General features: G+C 43.0%; 1 protein-coding gene across 1 annotated transcript in view; it reads left to right on the forward strand.

The window, feature by feature from the left end:
• Positions 1-2,591: 2,591 nt before the first annotated feature.
• The window catches only part of WDFY3 (WD repeat and FYVE domain containing 3), a 178,282-nt gene continuing 161,833 nt past the window's right edge, over positions 2,592-19,040 (forward strand). Inside the window, exon 1 of the mRNA XM_063337332.1 lies at positions 2,592-3,004. The gene's annotated coding sequence lies outside the window, so the exon portion shown is untranslated. The remainder of the gene's footprint in view (positions 3,005-19,040) is intronic.

Consider the following 19,040-nt stretch of genomic DNA (forward strand, 5'->3'; position numbering starts at 1 on the left):
TTACATATGAAAGATGCAAGTATCCTCCTACACAAAAATTAGAGAGAAGATTTGTTTGTTTTGTGAAGTGTAACTGCTATGTACCATTCACAGACTGCATCTTGCACAGTAAGTGAAATAACTGTAGGAACAAGCTGATTAAATCAGTGCTTCCCCTTGCTGTAGTCCAGGATGAAAACATACCAAACAGGGCCGAATTCTGCCTAGTAGCAGAATTTGCACCGCATTTTTTCTTCTAGAGTGGCATGGCTTACTAACTAAGAAGAACGCACCTGTAAAAATTCAGGCATGCAAAGAAACATCCGTGTTAGATTTGAATGGACTGAGATACAAACATTGGGTTTTTTTGTAGCACAAACATGCTCTCCACCAACTTCAAGCTTAGCTTTCACTGCATGGGCAAAATATTTCAGGCTGGCATGTGATAGATTGTAACTCAACACAAACACTTTTCTTTCCATGTATACATTACTCCATGATGTATACAAAACATGGTGACTGCCCTCAAAAGGCAACCCCAGAAAGCAAATCTGTAGTTTTATGTTTTGACCCTCCTCATTTTCCCTTCCTGTTGTTGTAACATTTCTCATATGGCCTTGGCCGTAGACAACCCTATTTTTTTTTTCTATAGCAGACAGGGACAATTTTGTATGTTAGCGTATGATGTGGGAAGAGGAGGCTGCGAAGAGAGGCTGGGTAAAGAAAAAGCGGTTGGGGAAGACATTAAAATGTTCGGTGTCCAAAAAAGTTGGTAAAAGTAGGCATTTAGTTAGGAGGGACAAAACAAGATACATAGGACATAAAAATTAAGGTTTTTTCCAGGGACACAAGAATGCCAACTGCCTAAGAGCTTCTGCCACTGATCATCTTACAGTTGCTGTGATAGGAGTATGGCGGACGTACTGTGCATCAAGTGTCTCTCGGTGCCTATTCTTCACTGATTATCCTGTGCAGAAAAAAATATGGGTATTGCAAAGGGCCAGATGGCCCCATTCCAACCCAAACTATAGCCCAGGCTGGTCCCCTGAGATGGGCTAAATCCTGCTCCTATTAATACAGTGAATTTAGGGATGCCTCTAGATGCCTTTAACTAGTAAAGGCAGTGTTGTGGTGTGTACACAAGGAGGTTATAAATTTGTCCTTGCTTATTTTGCTTTTCTGTTGGGACAAATAGGGTTTGTTTGTTTGTTTGGAGTTACACTTTTTGTCTTCAATGAGTGCTCCTTAGCAGCTAAATTAAGAGTTAGCCTCGCTCCAGATATCCATGAGTCTTAAGCAGAGGCCTCCTCCACCTAAATGGGAATGGGATGACTTCCACTGCCCGCTGAACAGCGGTACATCAGCCAGTAAAAACATTAAGTGGAGTTGCATGTTTGATGCTAATGGCCAGAGAACGAAGACCAGGTAAATGGCTTTTGCCCCATTCATCCTCAAGTACAACAGAGTACACAGCATCATTTAGCAAGGTCCCCTAGTAGAGGTAAGAGGCAACGGTCCTGGTTGCTGGCGCTTGTGAGAATTTGCCCATGAAACACGGAGGTCTTGGATAGTTTGCGCATTGTTTATTGCAGCTGTTACCCCTCCAGCCAGACTCTCCAAACTGCTATTTAGTCTTTTCAGTGAAGATTTCAGGAAAGATTTTGTAAGCGAAGAAAAAATACCTCAAACAAAACTGCTAGGGCACGAATGGCTGTTAGCAGCTGATTTCCTGAAGGAGGTCAGTTTCTAAGTGACTAGAAAAAGGGAGAAGGGTGGACACACCCCAGCAGTATCCCAGTGGCTGAAGCTTGCCCCAGGGTTGCAGCGTGGGCCCAATGCGTGACTAAACTGACGCTTTGTCCTGCTGACAAAAAAAGAAGTCCTTTGGCTGTCGGGAATTTAACTGAACTTCTGGCTTAATTAGGGAAAGAGTAACTATTTCTGTGTTTAAACATTTGGATTGTAGGGATGAGACTGGCTGGCCAGCACAGAGGTACAGTCCTCTTTGTGGTCAATACGAGTGATATCCGGTGGACTTTCCCTAGATGTACACTTGATGAAAAGCTAAGGGAAGGTGCCTCAACCCCAACCCAACGGTGGCTTCTTTACTCCTGCATTGACCGGCATTTCCTCCCCCTCATCCCACGGGCAGGCTCCAGGCTCAGATGCCTTCTCCTCCTGGCAGGCAGGGTAGTGTGTTGGCTGCTGGGGCCTGTGGTGGCGGGGACAGAACACCGGCTTTTGGTGCTGGACGAGCGGGATTTCTGTCAGAAAACGGTGAGAAAACAAACACGCCACATGCCTGCCCGGGAAACCCGCTGCTCTAAAAATTAAAATAACTGTAAACAGTCCCAGAACTAAGAAGGGGGCCTGTGTCTCTTGTCGAGCCGTCCCGCTCCGAGCGAGGATGGGAGCCCCCCCGGCGCGCGCCCTTCCCGCTGCGGGGAGGAGGTGGCGACCGGCTGCTGCCTGAGGGGCTGCTCCCGCGGACCGCCATTACGGACCGGTTCTCCTCAGGCGGCCTCACCGGGCCGCGGGAACGGCGGCGACCGCAGCCAGCCGGGAGGAGGAGGAGGAGCAGAGGGAGGAGGCAGCGCTGGCAGCCGGGCGGGGAGGGGGCACTCGGCGCCGCGGAGGAGGAGGAGGACTAAGATGGCCACCAGCCGCCGTGGGGAGCGGCCCCGCTCCCTCCGTCCCGCCTCGCGCGGCCCCCTCGGCCCGGCCCGGCCTTGATGGGGCCGGAACGACCCCAGCGCCCGGACGCTGCAGCGGCGGCGGCGCCTCCCGCCGGAGCCCGCCCGGGCCGCAGCGGGGGAGCCGCCCTCCCGGCCCGGCCCGCACCGCCCGGCCGCGGCCACCCCCTCGCCTAACCGCCCCCCCACCCCCCTCGCCGAGCTGTGCCGTGCCGTGGAAAGGAGCGGACAGAGGAGAGGAGACGAGAGGAGAGACCGCCCGCTGCCCCCTCCCCGGCCCGCCGGGCCGGGCCGGGCACAGCGGCACCGAGGGAGACCCCCGGCGCCTCCCGGTGAGTGCCTGGCGGCTGTGCCCGCCGCTCCTCGGGCCCCGGCGCTTTGTTGCACCGCCGCCGGGCTCGGCCGCGCCGCGGGGAGACCCGTCGCCACCCCGCGGGCCCGGCGCGGCGGGCTGCGGCCCCCGTCCCTGATGAGGTGCCGGTGTCGCTCGGCCCGGCCCGGCCCGGCCGCAGGCCGCGGCGGCCGCCCCGCTCCCTGGGGATGCCGTGCGGGCGGCCGCTTCTCTCCGCCGGGCGGGAGGGGGCGGCGGCGCAGGTGCCTCGGGTAGCAGATCATTGTCACAGGGCGGGCAACCTCCCCCCCCTCCTTTTTTTTAATGTTTTATTTCAGTGGCTGCTCTCCAGCCGCGGCCCCCGCGCCAGGGCTGCCTGCGGGGCGGCCGGCTCGGCCCCGCCGAGCTGAGGGGGGCGGGCAGGGTCTGTGCCGGGGCCCCGGCCTGGCGTAGGGAGGGTGCCCGGGGGAGCCCGGGAGGGGGCGGCGGAGCCCCGCGGGCGCTGCGGCGGCGCTGGGCCGCTCGGGCGGCCTTTGTTGTGGCTGGGGAGGGCGGTTTTCCCGCGGGAGCCCCGGCGGGGGTGCGGGAGGGGGCCCGCCGGTCCCAGTCCCTGGGTGCGCGGGAGGGTCGGCGGGGAGCCGGGACCCCGGGGGGGTCCGACTCACAGGCGCGAAGACAGGTCGCTGTTTTCCCTTAATTTTTTTTTTTTTTTAGTTAGTTAGTTATTTTGGTGGCAGCCCTCGAGCTATCGACCCCGTGGTGCGGCGGAGGCGTTCAAGTTAAAGTACCCCGTGGTGTGGCGGTGCGTCCCCGGGGACGCGGGGGTTGGGGCTCCTGGGGGGACCGGAGCATGGTGTATGGGGGTTTTCGGAGGTGTTGAGGTGCCTGCTGCCTGTTTTCAACGTGGTTTTTGCCCTGCAGTTCTGAGAGGTGATCTGCATAGATGAAGAGGTTTGTGCAGAGGCCAGTCAGTAGTGCTGGGTGTTGAGACCCTGAGTGATGTTCACCTTGAAAGATTAGGACCGTAATTTCTGGCTGTGCTTACGTATGACTGCAGAGAGAGAGACTTACGGAAGAAATAGTGTGGAGGACCAAATATATGTATTTTGACCTGTAGTTTCACGAATAATCTAAGCAAAATTTCTTGTCTAACTGGAGTTAACTCCCAAGATGTCAGTGTAGACCTGAGAGTCCTGGCCTTATTTTAATGATTGAATTTTGGTTACTTGGCATTGTAGGTTTGTGACAAAGTCTATGCATTTGCATGTGTTGGACCATGAAATTTTACTATGGAAAACAAACAGTAGGTTTCCTTTTAGGAAAAGTAAATTTTGCATGTTGTAGCAAACAGAAATTATCAATGAAGTCATAAGCTGCGGCAGAGCTCTGTTGCTACCTGGTGGCTATGCATGCCTCCGTGCCGAGTTATGGCTGTACAGCTATATGATGTTCCTCAGCTCACAGACTTCCATGGATCCAGGCTGGTTCTGCAGAGAGCCAGCTTGATTACAGTCTTGGCACATTTTTGGTGACAAGTTAGTGCTATCTTGAAGTAGGCTATGTGAACAAAGTGTACAGTTTGTGTGAACTGGCGTTTCTGCAGTATTTTGCTCATCCTATGCAATGCTGCTAGACTCCAGGCATTTGCAAATATGAAACTTAATTACTGCTATGTGAATTGGTCACTTGCAGTAACCAAATCCTTAGTATTTTTAAGGTATAGGCAGGCATGTTTATGAAGCAGAATGCATTGCAGGGCGTTCTTAGCTTGGGTGCTAGAAATGTTCATCTGTGTTAATATGGCATTGTGCTCCATGATCCTGGTCAAGAAGTGATGATAATCTAACTTTGACTGCATATTTGGACTACAAGTGGGTATCTCCGTACTGTGTGATGTGGGTCTGTTGAGCTTAATTGGAGCCAGCTCTGGAATACTCAACACTGTTGATAGCAACGTGTTTTGGGCAGAAGAATGCCTCAAATATCAGTGGTCGTAGACTAGAGATCAGTGAATGGTATTCCTCTTCAGTTTGGTATGTATTTGCTAGGAACTGGAGGTGGTTGTTTGCTTTTCCAATTAGCCAGGTGCTTTTAGGCTGCTAGACTTGGAATAGAAATGTAGTATGTTTTGGGTTGTATGGTTACAATTATACTGCACCTCTTAGCTAAGTGATTATCTGTTTGATTCAAATTGAAGCAAGTTAAGCACAATGCTGCTGTGATTTTTAATATCTCTGGCACCTATTTAAAAATGTATTATAACATCTCCATATCAAGGTTTAAGTAAGGATTAGTATGTCCAGTTGATTGCTGCTTTATTTTCAGTTTAGTGCATCAAGATCAGTTACTTGATAGTATTGTGTGGTGTCAGTACTATGAGAAAGAAACTCTCCTTTCTTTTTTTCAAAACAGTAACAGAAAGATGCTAAGTAACAAAATTATTACAATTCTTAATATTTGCAACCTGGAAATAGCAAATTCAGTTCAGAAGGCTGTATTATCTTGTTGCATCTTGCTACATGAATTGGCTGAGAAGGTATGCTAACAGCCATCTGGGTAGGTATGAAAGTCTTGGTGTTTAGCTCTGGTTTACTGGAGCTAAACTGCCAGAAGTATACAAGGCGAGCAGGTCTTCAGGGTGTACTGATGTGCGTTGCTGTTAGAGGAATTCAGCAACGTGTTTCACATCTGGCAGTCTTACTTTAACTATTTCATACTTTTCTGCAAGTGTTCAGTTGGATTTTTTTAATATACTTAAAACTTCTGGGATGCTTCGTGTGCAGAGTTTATGGTGAGTGTGGGCAGATGTTCTGCTTACCCTGTGAGATGCTCAGCACTGTCACGAGATTGTTTGGAAACTCTGGTGTTGGAACATGATGTTTCACTTCCCAGATGTCAGTGTTAACTGTTTTCTACTGTTGGGTCATGGGGATTTACTTGGGTTTCCAAAGATTTGCTAAGCTGAAGAATGTGAAGAAAAGCCAGTAGTTCCCTCTCTGATGGTTAAATTGCTAAAGGACAAATCTGGTGATGTTGATCAGCAGTTTCGTTCATGTTTGTAAGTGATTTTAAGTTCCTGTTGCAAAATAGTGGAAATACTGTTTCAGCAGTGGCCTTTGACTTGCAGGATTTCCTGCTATAAGGAAGTCTTGTATCATTTGTCCAAAGTAAACAGATTTTGGAGAGGACGGATATGGTATGCTGTGAGAAACCATAAATCTTAGTCATAATTTACCCCCTAGAGCTTGCCTTTCTGATAATTAGGATTGTGGAAGTCTATTCTTATGATACATTACTGGAAAGAAATTTGCATTTTGAAATGGGAAATGGAATCTTTTGTTGATCCATAGTACAATTTTTGGGTATTTGTGTAAGGGGAAAACAAATGATTTCTTCATGGCTTTAGTACTTAAGCTTTTAACTTCAATGGTTTCCTCCTTGATTCTGTGTTGCTGTTGTTGCTGATTGCAATAGTACAGTGTTTAAAATGCCCAAGTTGTGACAAATACTTATGCTATTGGTTTCTTTGAGTTGGCAAATGCTGATTGTTTTTAAAAATACTTGTTTTGTTACATATGTGTCCTGAGGGACCTACAACTTGAGTTGTAATTGTAAGCCTTCACGCAGCCTTCAGTGATGAAGGGACTGAGTTGCACTGACGTAAGATTGGCACATCTCCTGAACAGCTCGGTTCTTTAACTTTGTGATTCGGTTTACAGTTTTCATCTTGTAATAAACAATTTCACTCTTGTATAGCTCCTGTTATCTTCTATTGGAGATGTTACATCCTGCTGCTGGGCTGCTCACACCTTGTGCTGGGTAGGAGTAGACAGGACATAATTATGAGGCACCTATGCACATTTGTTTTAACCAGCTGTCCCCCAGGCGGCATAGAAAATGTTGCCTTATCCTGTATTCCTGTTTGTGCTCTCATTGTCAAAGCTTCTGATGTTATGTACGAAATTCTGCTAGTGGCTTGTAACATTTCAGCTGAAGTCACTGGTGCAGACCTGGGAGCAGCATCTTGGCTCAGGTGATAGCGCTGCAGACTTTGCAAGACTGAATATGCACTATTGGTGATCTGGCCTTTGAGAGCACCTCTTTGGCAAGCAACTTGTGTTTTGCGATGGAATATTGCAAGCTTTTGTTTGTTGCTTGCATCCCCTGTTCTTCTGTGGCATTACAGGTAAGTGGGCACAGCACCTTCCTTTTTTTTACCAGTGAAAGATAATACAGTACCTACAGAGTCTTTGTGTTTGGGTCATCCTTTGGTTGATGGGGATGATTATTTAAGCAAAAAGTGGTCTGTGTCACAGTTGTTGCATATCTCTATGCTAACTAATACTTTATCAGGTGAAGGAGAAATGGGAAATACTGTATAAAACTGCTGGGTTAGTATTGTGCAGCATTTTCTGACTCAAGGTGGCTTGTTTAAACCTGTAATGAAAAGGAATTTTTGTGTTAATGATGAAGGGGGGGATAATCTTTATCTAAATTTCACTGTAGTATACATGCCAATAAAGTGTTTAAATATGTAACTGTAAGGGTTGCAGGAATTTGGCTTTTCTACTTGGTCTTTAGGGTAGCTGAAGGGCTTGGGGGGGTTGTTGATTATTCCCCATGCCCCTTGCCTAGGTCAGAATGTACCAAAGGCTGCTAGTTACTCAACTGAAACAGGGTTTCGCACATTGAGCATCTTTTTCTCTCTCTCTCTCTGTCAGCTGCTACAAAAAGGGCCTTGATGACTGGTGAGGACTAGCAGCAGCCTGGTGAAGAGACCATGGCTTTGGTCTCAGGTGTGGGTGTCACTGTTGGGGGAATTGGCTTATCCCTGCTAGGACTTCTTAGCTGGTATTGAGGCTTTCAAAACAGGTGCGAAGTGCAGTTTTGTCCTGGAGCTCCAAAGAAGGAAGAATAGGTCTTGTTCCTTTTCTCATTGTTTTGCTCTAAATGTGCAGGAGGTAGTGTGGTTGGGTTTTTTTTCTTTCCTTTAAGTCTTTTGTGAGTGAAGATGCCATACTTATTTTTTTTTCTTTTTTTTTTTTTTTCCCATGAACAACTCTAGGGCAATTGATTTCTGTTCTGTGTGGAAATGTGCAATTGACATAATTTTTGAAAATTGTGCTGACATTTTTTGAATTCTGAATAAAAGCAGGGAATCCTTTTGGGGTTTTTTATGGTGTGGTTTTTGTTTTTCTTTTTTTCTCTCCCTATCTGTTGAGCAAAGCTGTCAGTGTGGAAGTAGAACTGTCTGTGTTGAGATTTGGGGAAAAAATGTTTGATGTTTCTTTGGAATTGGATTATTCCAGTGAGAGCTACATGTCATCTTTTGGGATCTTCCCCTTTTGAGGGAAAACAGTTTTGACTGCTTTGCTGGTTTTGTTGTGTCCTGTGATGGATTTTTGCCTGTCTTAAGCATGTGACTTCTAATGCTTCTCATATTGCAGAATAGGAACAGATTTGCAGAACTTACTGTAACACATGTAAAAAAGTATCTTCTAAAATTTCAAAAGTGATAGAACAATGTTATGCTGGGAGAGTGTGAATTGTGTGGAATAAATGAATGATAAGGGATGTTGAATGATATGAAGGCATATAGCTTCATATTTTTGGGCAAACATTAAGAAATGTAGGAGAAAGGTAAGATGGATAAGTCTGAATTATAGCAGTCAGATATGCATTAAAAGAATGTTTAGTTCTTGTACCTTCACAAATATTGTTATTTCCATGTCATGCATTTTGTTACGAAACCACAAGGAAAAAGCTTTGAGCAGGTTGGCAAACTTAGCGTACAGACAATAATACATTTGAATACACATGGAAGAAGTGGATTTTCCAGGTGGACTTTTTCTTCCCTTTCTCTCTTGCTCTAGAGAAATTGCATATTACAATGAAAGTATGTAAGAGTTGTACTTTTTCAGGTTGGGTAGTTATTAATCAGTTACATGTCTAACTTAAGATTCCTGGGGGGGAGAGTTACCAAAATCAATGCTTAACTTAAAGCAGCAGTGTCAAATAAGCAAAGGGAAAAAGCAAAACCTTCAGAGCTGACAATTTAGTAGTGATGAGAGAGAGAGACACATGTGGCTAGAAAGGGAAGATATTCCCTCATGTTCCTTAGATGTTTTTTAGGGTCCTTTGTTTTTGGAATGGTGTGACTTCAGTGAAAATGTGGATCGGGAGCTCTCGAGACAAATGTTCATCTGGCTTCCCTTTTCACTGCTGGTTTTGTCAGAGGTATTACCATGCATTGGGTATTGGAGGGTAGCTCTACCTGGATCACCTTGCTGTTAACTTTTCTCAGTAGCATTCTGCTAGGTGGAGCGTGGGTGCAAGTGAACCGTATTCTTAGATTACCAGATGATTTATTATTTTCAGATGGTAAAAATGGTAAATATCTCAGTATAATTCAAAGCACGGTGGTTTGATTTGTGTAAACTAGTAGCTAACGGGAGGTTGCTTCAGAAAGTGGACTGTATTTGAATGCCAAGGTGATAAGTAGTGTTGCTTGCTGCTCCTAGCTCTTGCTGAGAAGCAAAATCTTAACTCACAGATGAGCTGTAATAAAAAGAGGGGATTTGTACACCAGGGGCTTCCTAAAATTCGTTTGTTTACTTGGCACTGTAAGTATGTCCTTTTTTGTATAATTTGTGATTAGGGGAATAGAAAGAGAAATTGCAGGGCTAGGAAGATGCTTAGGGTGTCCAGAAGGTTTGCTGTTAAGAAAATAAATAAAAATGCACACAGAGAATGCATGTGCTTTTTCATTAAAAATATGACAAAATATCAACTTGGCTCGGTAACAAAACTTTTAAAAGAGTTCTCAAGTGCTTAGATGATGGCCAATTCCAAAAGGGACAAAGACTGTTCAGACTGCCTTAGGGAGGGTAAAGATCATTAAGAAGGTTAATCAGATAGAAGTGCGCTTGGCATAATCAGCCTCAGCTTTTGTCTGAGGTTTATTAGACTGGCGTGGAGTATTGGCATTTGAGTTGTTCATAGTAGGTGGACTGTACTAGGGGAAGTTGTTTTTTTCTTTTTTTTCGGCTTGGGCTGGATGATATGGAGGCTTCAGTGGCAATACTAGTTTAGGCGGTTCCCGCAGCCGAACTATGGAGAGCAGGGAGCAAATGTTGTATGGAATAACTGCAGCAAGCTTGGAAGTGATCCTTAATTTTTGTGGGGCGGGGGGAAGAAACAAAGCAGTTGTCTGAAAACAGCCAAAGGACTAATGGGACCCAAGAGTTGAGAATTACCAGCTCCTTCAGGTTGAATGCTGTAAGCTCATGTATCTGTCAAAGTTGTCTTGTTGTAGAACCAGGACCTTACTGTTTTGGCAGTGGAAGAAACTTAAGAGGACTGTGGGTTTTCCCCTTGTGTGTTTGTTTTAATGCTGGAAGCTTTTGAATCCCTGCTGAATGGGAGAGAGTGGGCTTTAGTGCTCTGACATTGCAACAGGAGAGAAGAGTGCTTTCACTGCAGGCTGATGATAATAGGACCACTATCTACTGGTTTTGTGCTAAGATTCACCACATCCATAGCATTCAAAGTGCCATTGATGGTCTTAGGACTTGTCTCTGCAGTTGTATTCTTGCCGAGGCTTATTACTTCCAGTGGGGTTTTATGGACGGCCTTGGGTCTTCACATGAGAGCCAGGGACGAGATCAAGGCCTTGCTTTGTATTTGCGTGAGTGCAGAGTACAGAATGTATCACCTGGTAGAATGACAGACAAAGCAGATAACAAGAGTGTTTCTTAATGTAAAAGTTGAGCTCTTTGATGTTCTCAGGGCTGCTAACCTAAGAGTTGAAATGTCACGGTGCAGGCCCTCAGTTGTGAGATTGACTCAAGTTATGGCTTTTAAAGCATGAAAAGCACAAAATAAATGGATTTCTCTTTTGTTTTTTGAGCCTTGAGCATGCAGTTGTCAAATTTTTCCCACAACAGTGAGGGCTACAACATTTTTGGAATCTTCACATGGCGAAATGCTCAGACTTGGGATGCCACAAATATGATGAGATTGAGAAGGATGCTGAGCTGGCGATACTCTTGTCATCACTGGTTTCCTGTCTGATAAAGTGACTGAAAAAGAGTGAAATTAATTAATTTCACTAACTAATTAATTAATTTGGAAGTTTCTTTACACTTGTAGAAGAAAGTCTGTATCTCTGAACAGGCAGAAGTAAACATTTTTTGTAAGCAGTCATGTGGAATAGGCAGAGAAACAGTTCTGGTATTGCATCAGAAGTTAAATGCTACTATTTGAGTCAGTAGCAGTTGAGCAGTGAGCCACAACAGAAATGTAGAAACAAAGTCTCTGTGGATATGATCTAAGAGGATGCTAATTTGCTTGTTAATTAGGTTTGCAAAAGTTTCTTTTTCACAGTTCTGAGCGGTAAGGATAAGCTAGTAAAGAATATTTAATTTAGGTTTTGAGTGGGTCATGAAGTAACCAGGGAGTATTTCTTCAAGCTTTTCATTATTAGAGAGTGTAAAGGCACAGTAGCAACACTTCTTACTTTGACCGTAATCACTTTTGGAGATAGAAATACTTTGCTTTCAGTTTCCTACCAGGAACATAACTGTGTTTCTAGCAGTGTTGGATCAGGGGTTAAAAAATGGCTTACTTGCTCTCTGTTTGAAATCCCTTGCAATTTCACTGGTGATATCCCTGTATTTGTGAGGACAGGAGTCTGGATATGCTAAATTGGTAGCTGGCATTTTTTTGGTTGGTTTTTTTTTTCTTTTTCCCTAGTTACTGGTACAGTTTCTTGGTGCGAATTGGAATAGCCTATTGATCAGTTAAGCCGCCTAAAGCTATAACCTATCTTTATTTCAGTAAAGCGCATATGTGTGTATATATATCTGCTTCAAATACACACGATGATCTGAATGTTTTTTTGTTTGTTTGTGGGTTTTTTGGTATTTTTTTTTAAATAAATGGAAGCAGAGGAAGTGAGTATATTGCAAATAATGTATTTGGGAATATGTTTTTCATCTGGTTATAAGTGTCTTTAAATTGTGATCTTTCTTTTTCAAAGGAGATCAGTATAGTTGGTGCTTCTCTGAAGTAGCTCAGATTGAGTAGAGAATATACCAAAGTAGGGGGTTAGCTTCCTCTGGCACAGGCAGAATAAATTTGAAAGATGAAAACTGTTTTCCTCTTTCCTGCACATCCTCTTTTCCATCATCCTTTGAGAAATGAGGCTGAACTTGCAGCCTGAGTAAGGACAAATATTTCAAATGAAAACGTAATAGCACAACACACAAGAATAAGCTTATCTAAATAATTTATATATATAAAAAAGGGATACCATTGTTAGTAGGTGTTCATGTTGTTTGTAGTTCAGTTTAGGTCTGTCTTGTTGCATTAAGCTGAGAGTTCTGGTGGTGGAGTGGAGATCTGTAGAAGACCTGCTTGTTGTCTGCCCTCTGTAGCACTCCTCTTAAGGCTGCCTTTGAGTCGGAAAGTGGAGTAATTCCCACATCTCAAACACTGCACGGTCACAGTCAATTGAAATATATGTCTTGATTTTTGGTTAATTTCCTGGTAGCTCCACATGAAGTTACTAGAGAAGTTAACCATCCTGTGAATCTGTATGATGGAGGGCCAAATGTTCTGTGTCCAGAAGCCAATAGTCTTTTTTGCTCTCTGTCATTTATGAAAGGATGGAGGTTGCTTCTAGCAGCTTTCTTGAAATATGTTGTCTTTATAACTATTTCTGTGAATAGTTGCACTAAGTTGCACAGCTACGTTTTGAAGCTGTTCTGGTGGGTTTTGTCTGTGTGGAGAGCGAGGGAGGGACGTATGTATGTTGTATTTCTTTACTTTCATAGCCTATCTCTGCAAAGTTATCCTTAAAAGCTTGCTTAAAGAGGTATGGTGAACTTCTTGCCACTTCCAAAAATGCATTTAAAAATTACTTTATGTCTTGGGCCATGTCCAAAATGCCGAACAAACCCAGATGTTTTTAGCAGTCCTATTTTGTCATGTATTCTAAAATTCATTTCACTGATGGTCTGTGAAAGGCTCTCCGGTATCTGTCGGTATCAGGACCATGTTGAAGGGTTTATTCTGATGTTAATGCATCAGGACCCTGTTGAAGGGTTTATTCTGATGTTAATGATGGGGCAAGACTTGGATTCAACAGACCGGCTGCTGCTAAATAGTCTTTGAATACTGATTTTTATTATGAGCTGGGAAGAAAGCCTTGTCTTAAAATTTAAGTTCACCCAGGATGATTTGAGCACAGAGAAATTTTGGTTGGAAGGGACATCTAGTCCTGCTTCCTTGAAGCAGGACATTTGGTAGGGTGTTTTAGTTGGCAGTGTGGGGTTTGGAGGCCTGACTTTGTACAGGAAGAGATAAGAGGTGGTGGGTTTGGGGTGAGCTTTTGGTGTGCTTTAAGCCGCAAATGAAGACATGTGAATCTTTCAGGTGCACCATGAAGCACTATGGCAGTTAGGCAGAAGGTGAATTTTTTTCTTTTCTTTTTTTTTTTTTTTGTGTGATACTGAAGATAATAAGGTCATTTGTTATCTGATGCGGTATGGAAGTACTGGATAAATTATTGTAACTGTTTTTCACCATTGGGCTTATAACTGGTCTGTTGCTTTGTTCTTGGAGTGATGGGCAGCAGTGACTAGTGTCAGTGGCCATGAGGTCAGCGGCTAATGTAAACCTCATTGGAAAGTTAGCACAGCATGTGGAAGGCTCTTACCTCTGCCGAGGAGAAAGCAGGCTGCTTTTTGTAAATTTAAACAAATTAATTATAAACAGTAAGTGTACTTTGACCCTTTTACTTTGCTCATGGTGTATGTTCAAGGAAACAAGCCTGTAGTTAATTAGGGGGAGGGGGGCAGGAACTCTCTCTTAGGAACACCCTGACTTGACTGAAAGTTTAGTATTAACTTGGAACACAGAAAAAACATTGGTCATAAGTCATACTTTCTTGTTAAAGCATTAAATAACGTTTGGAAAAAAAGGCTTCTGAATAACCCTTTCAGTTTAGAAGAACTGCATTGCTTGGGATTAATGGACGGTCTTGATATTTAAAGGAAAAAAAAATTGTGGTGTATGCACAGCGTTGCATTTTCTTGTTAACATATGAATATTCTTCATGAGTAGTTTTCAGTATAAATGTTTTGGGAAGATAGCTTTGCCTACATGAAAGGAAAATGGAGACCGGATAAAGACTTTTATTATTTGTCTGTTATTTTCTCATTAATACAAGTATTGCTACCATTTCTTTAGACTGGGCAAGAGGTATTTGTCTGCAGATATCTTGAAGAATTTTGTAGAACTGTTTTGCCAAGAATACTTGACCGTTTTCTTTTCACCTTCTTGTTAATGACTACTTATATGGCCATGGCCAGTTTGCCAGTTAACAAGTAAAATCTACCAACAAAAAGTAAAACTAGCAAAATAGATCCCCTTCCCTTCTCCCCCAGTTTCTTCAGTAACAACAGTTAAGTATTTTTGTAGGAAAAGAATAAAAAAGTAGTCCGGCAAACTAGTCATGAGGATTTTGTTTCTACCAATTCGCTGTGACACTGAGCATTGGGGTAAAAAACAAGTTTTCTGTTGCCCTCCAGCTCTCTCATAAGGTATTGTTAGAATAGCACTTAGGCTGAACTGTATTGAGACAGAAGAGTAGCACTTGTTTGCTTTAGTCCTTGGAAATACACGTTTCTAGGCTTTGCACATTAGTGCAATAATATAGGGTGGTACGTGGAGCACAGGCATTGCTGCTGTTCGTGACCTGTCTGGCAGCAGTGAGTCTGATGCTGGGCAGCCCCAGAAGATTCACAGGCTGGAGGAAGGACAGTTTTTTGTGGCTGATAGGTGAAATCATTTGTTCGTAGAGGAAGCTGCTGCTTAAGTGACTGGTCTCCTCAGCCCATTGGGGTTTATGGTTGTGTTTTTAAAACACTGTTCGTTGGAAATACGGCAGTGTTCATTGTGTCCAGTAGAGGAATAATGCTTTTCCTTAATTATAGCAGACTTTGTAGGAGTTGTAGTGAGTTTCATTACATGAGTTTCTTCTAATTTATCATTGCAGCTTTCTGTTTCCCATTTTCAGTGTCTTCCCCTCTTATTTATGAACTGACAATAAATGGCAGGACACATCCATATGTATTTATGCGTATTGTGTTAATGCCGTTCCTTGTTTCTATCTTACAGAAAGAAAGTGGTGTTCTAACCCTCCCTTTCTTTTTCATTGCTATGCTTAAGTATTTTGATGTTAGTAAGTAAGCTTCTCACTCTTCTTTATATCATTTGTAATAAGTGTTCCTGAGATGGGATTCCTAAGACCTAACAGAGTATTTTGAACAGGGCTGGGAAGAAGAAGATGGCAAAACTTCATTGTGAGCTGGAGGCTTGTACTAAAAATACAATACTCTCTCAAAATTTATACCCCTTAGTAGGTTGTTCTTATTTTCTGCTATTTGTTGTGCAAGGTCTTGTTGATTCATCTTGACGAATAGCTAACCTAGTCTAAATTAAATATTTTTTCAATAAAAAGGCAAGGAAAAGGAGGCAAAGACAAAGGGACTGAGAACTTGGATGTTTCAGAGCAAGATCTGAAAAGTATGTGTACTGGAGGAGCGTAATTACAGTGCCTGACATCTTTTGTGGTGTCCTCTCTTCATTAAAAACAACTGTCTTTTGAAGAATCTGGTAGTTGTAATACCATTAGCCGCTAGGTCAGAGATCCCTGTGCTAGGTAAATACGATCTGCATACAGAGAAGATGACCCAGTCTCTTTTTATCTTTCTCTTGACCTTCAGTAATAAATTTAGCTTTCAGTGGTAAATAAAATACATTTAAGTGATTGGTAGTCATTATTTGTATTCTAGTTGTCCTCTAGAGCTTAAGATCCTTTAAGAAGAATCACCTTTAGATGTCTCAGGGTAGTCTGTCTGCATTCTGGTATATAGAGTAGTATTTCTTGCCTGCGTTGAAACCCTCCCTTCCTTCCTCACCCGTCTCCCGTAACCCGGGGGTGCCTCCCACTGCATCCAAGGGTCGTGTAACTCATGTTGCCGTGGGCTTTTTGGTTATCCTTTTGCAATCTGTGCTTTATGTACTCGAGTCCCTTCTTCCTACTCTGGTTCCTAGTATGTAACTGTGCATTTGACTGTACTAAAACGGATAATGTTAGAAGGTGCCTTGTCTACAAAGAGGTCCATATAATGGTGTCAGTCAGCAGTTAGCCCCTGTGTGTTCATTCAGATGCATGAATTATTGGCTTCTGTTAATATATTGGTTGTATTAGCTGGTGTATCTTTAATGTGATTAAAGCAAAGTTGCTGAGCCGAAGGTATCAGTTTAATGATGCTGAGCAGCATGTGCCAGCTTTGGTAGTGAATGAGTATATTCATGTGAGGAGACCATGTTTATCTCAAAATGATCTATTTAATAATGTGGGTGAGATAGCAAATATAAATGTCTTTGGGAAAGACGTCTGGAAAATCTGAACTAAAATAGCTTGTCTAAACAAAATGATTGTAGTCACTTACAATCCAGTCTCAAAAATGTAGAAATTTTATTACTCTACACAATAGGTGGGGGCTTGAAGGGGATTAGTTTTGGGGATTTTTTGTTTGTTTTGTGGTGATTTTTTTTTTGTTTGGATGGGGTTTTTTGTGGTGGTGTGTTTTGTGGCGGTGGTGTGTGTGGTGTTGTGTGTGTTGTCCCCCCACCAGTAGTTTAAGCATGTCAGATGGTTTCAGAATATGAGGTCCTCCCAGGACTAAACCAGTTTGTTTCTTTTTGGTTTCCACTCTGCTGGTTGTCTTGTCAACAGGGCAGGGAGATGGACGTGGAGACAAAGCAGTGCCATTGGTACCACAGTAGTTCTTGGAAAGCTATTTTTCTTCTGAGCTTTCTAGAGAAACTCTCCTGGTGGATTTGCAAGCGTAAGAAAATTGCGTTGCGCTCATCATGCAACACTCTCCCCTCCCCCCCCCATCCTCTTTCAGTTTAGGAAATAGCAGTAGTTAGTCCCACTTGGACGTAGACGTAGTTTTTGCCCTTGCTCTTTAATTGAAGAAAAAAGTTTGGGGATTTCGGGAGGGAATATTTTTTTTCCACCTCTGAAGCTGTTTGTTCTTAATGCACCCTGAGTTGTTATTCCTACTCTTCATTTCCTTCCTTCTTTCATCTCACTGGTTAGTGATGCCCTGCCCCCTTACTGCCAGTCCCTTTTGGGCACCTCCTGCTGGATGGTAATTGTTTTTCCTTTGGGTGTCACCACTGGTTGATAGAGGAGGAGGTGCTATCTGAATGTGTGCTCTACATTATCAACATCGTTATAAGTTTTTCAGCTGCTTCCAAGTGGTACGCTGACAAGTCTGGGCAGGCAGAGGGAAGGAATGTGTCAGCTTGCCACAAGTAAGAGAATGCAAGTTAGTGACCCATCTCTGTTTCACAGTGTTTCTCTTGCAGTGTCTGTTCCTGTAAGTCTGGCACGTGTGCTGCTGTTGCTCCTGGGAGTGCTTTAAATGAAACAAATGCATTATTTTGCTTTCCTTTTTTGGCTTGTTTTGATATTCTGCTCTTGCAAAAAGCTCTGCTTATGAGAGCAAGCAAAGGTGACTGTGTGTGTGTGTGCGCGCGCGCGCTGGTTTGCCAGAGCATTCATTTATCCATTCTGCTGGTTTTGGGGGTATCTTTTTTGTGTGTGTCATAATCTCAATTGTATGTCCTTCCTGATCTGCCTTTGAAAGAAAATTCTTCTTTCGAAACTGTGTTGTGGACCTTCTACAGGTACATTGCTGATACAGTCTGCCGGGCTTCAGTTTTAAAACAAATGCTTTGGATTTATGCCAAAATATTGCTTGGAAAAAGATTGCTACAGATAATTCCTCCAGTGTCCTCCTGGAAATGGTTCAAAGCAAGGGAGAAACCAGAGATAGCAGCATGAGCTGATACACTCAGACCCTTCTCAAAACTCTCCCCCATCCCTGCCTTTTTTTTTTTTTTTAAATATGGAGATCTTTTTAATTATCAGTAAAAATCAAAGGGAGAATACACTGAAGACTAAATAGATTTTTTTTTTTTCCCCCTTAATTGCTGCTGATAATTTCAGTTCATCTAAATTCAGGATAGCACTGACATTCTGAATATTACTGCTTTTTTTGGACTTAAATCTTTTGCTCTTTCTTTCAGTGTATACATGCACAGGTAATTTGCAATCAGCATATTTGTTTCTGATTTGTAGAATCTGGATTGACTCCCTTTTGTCCATAGGATTGGTGATCAGTGAGTTGAAGAACTTGAGTTTTGTACAAGATACATAAATCCTAATTTTGTTTCTTTGCATTAGTTTCTTAAATCATCTTGACTGGGATGATGTAAGGATGAAAGTTTTATGTTTGTTTCTTTTGCTGGGCAGGGGAGTAGTTGTTGAGACTTGACAAGTTTAGGAAATGGTATGTTATGTTCGTGTTTGTGTTCTTTTTAGGTCAAAACATAGTAAGCTTTGGGATTTCCTAGAGTAGGCTACTGACAAAGCAGGCAAAAGCCTTTTAATGGTTTAAAGGGAAAATCAAATGACCATTATTTTCACTGTTTTATGTTATTGCTGCTTTAATTTTTTTTTGACCTCTTCCCCAAACTTAAGCTTTAGGGTTATAAAGCAGGAATAATCAGATTTGAACATGTGTGTTTGAGCTTCTAGTGGTTTAAGTAAATTGGTTTTCAGGACTTGTGTGTCCACAAAACTGTGGTCTGTCTTCCACTCTGCACCTCCTTCATGTCTGCTGGAAGCATCTGCTTTTTTTTCTCCTGCATCCAGAACTCGCCCGCTCAATTTTGTAATTTTAACATGTCACTACTAATTACTTTGCCTATTATTGCTCCTTTTTTTTTTTCCTTTTCTCTTTCCTTCTAGTTTCTTCCTTTCTCTTTCCCCCCTTTGAAGAAATAAATATTTTTAATTTAATTGGGAAATTTTGTTGGGACCCAGAATGAGTCTCAATTATATTTGCAAAAGCTAAAGGCAAATTTCCTGGATGTAAAAAGCCTAGTGG

The sequence above is a fragment of the Chroicocephalus ridibundus genome, chromosome 5, assembly GCF_963924245.1.
Source record: "Chroicocephalus ridibundus chromosome 5, bChrRid1.1, whole genome shotgun sequence".
NCBI lineage: Eukaryota > Metazoa > Chordata > Aves > Charadriiformes > Laridae > Chroicocephalus > Chroicocephalus ridibundus.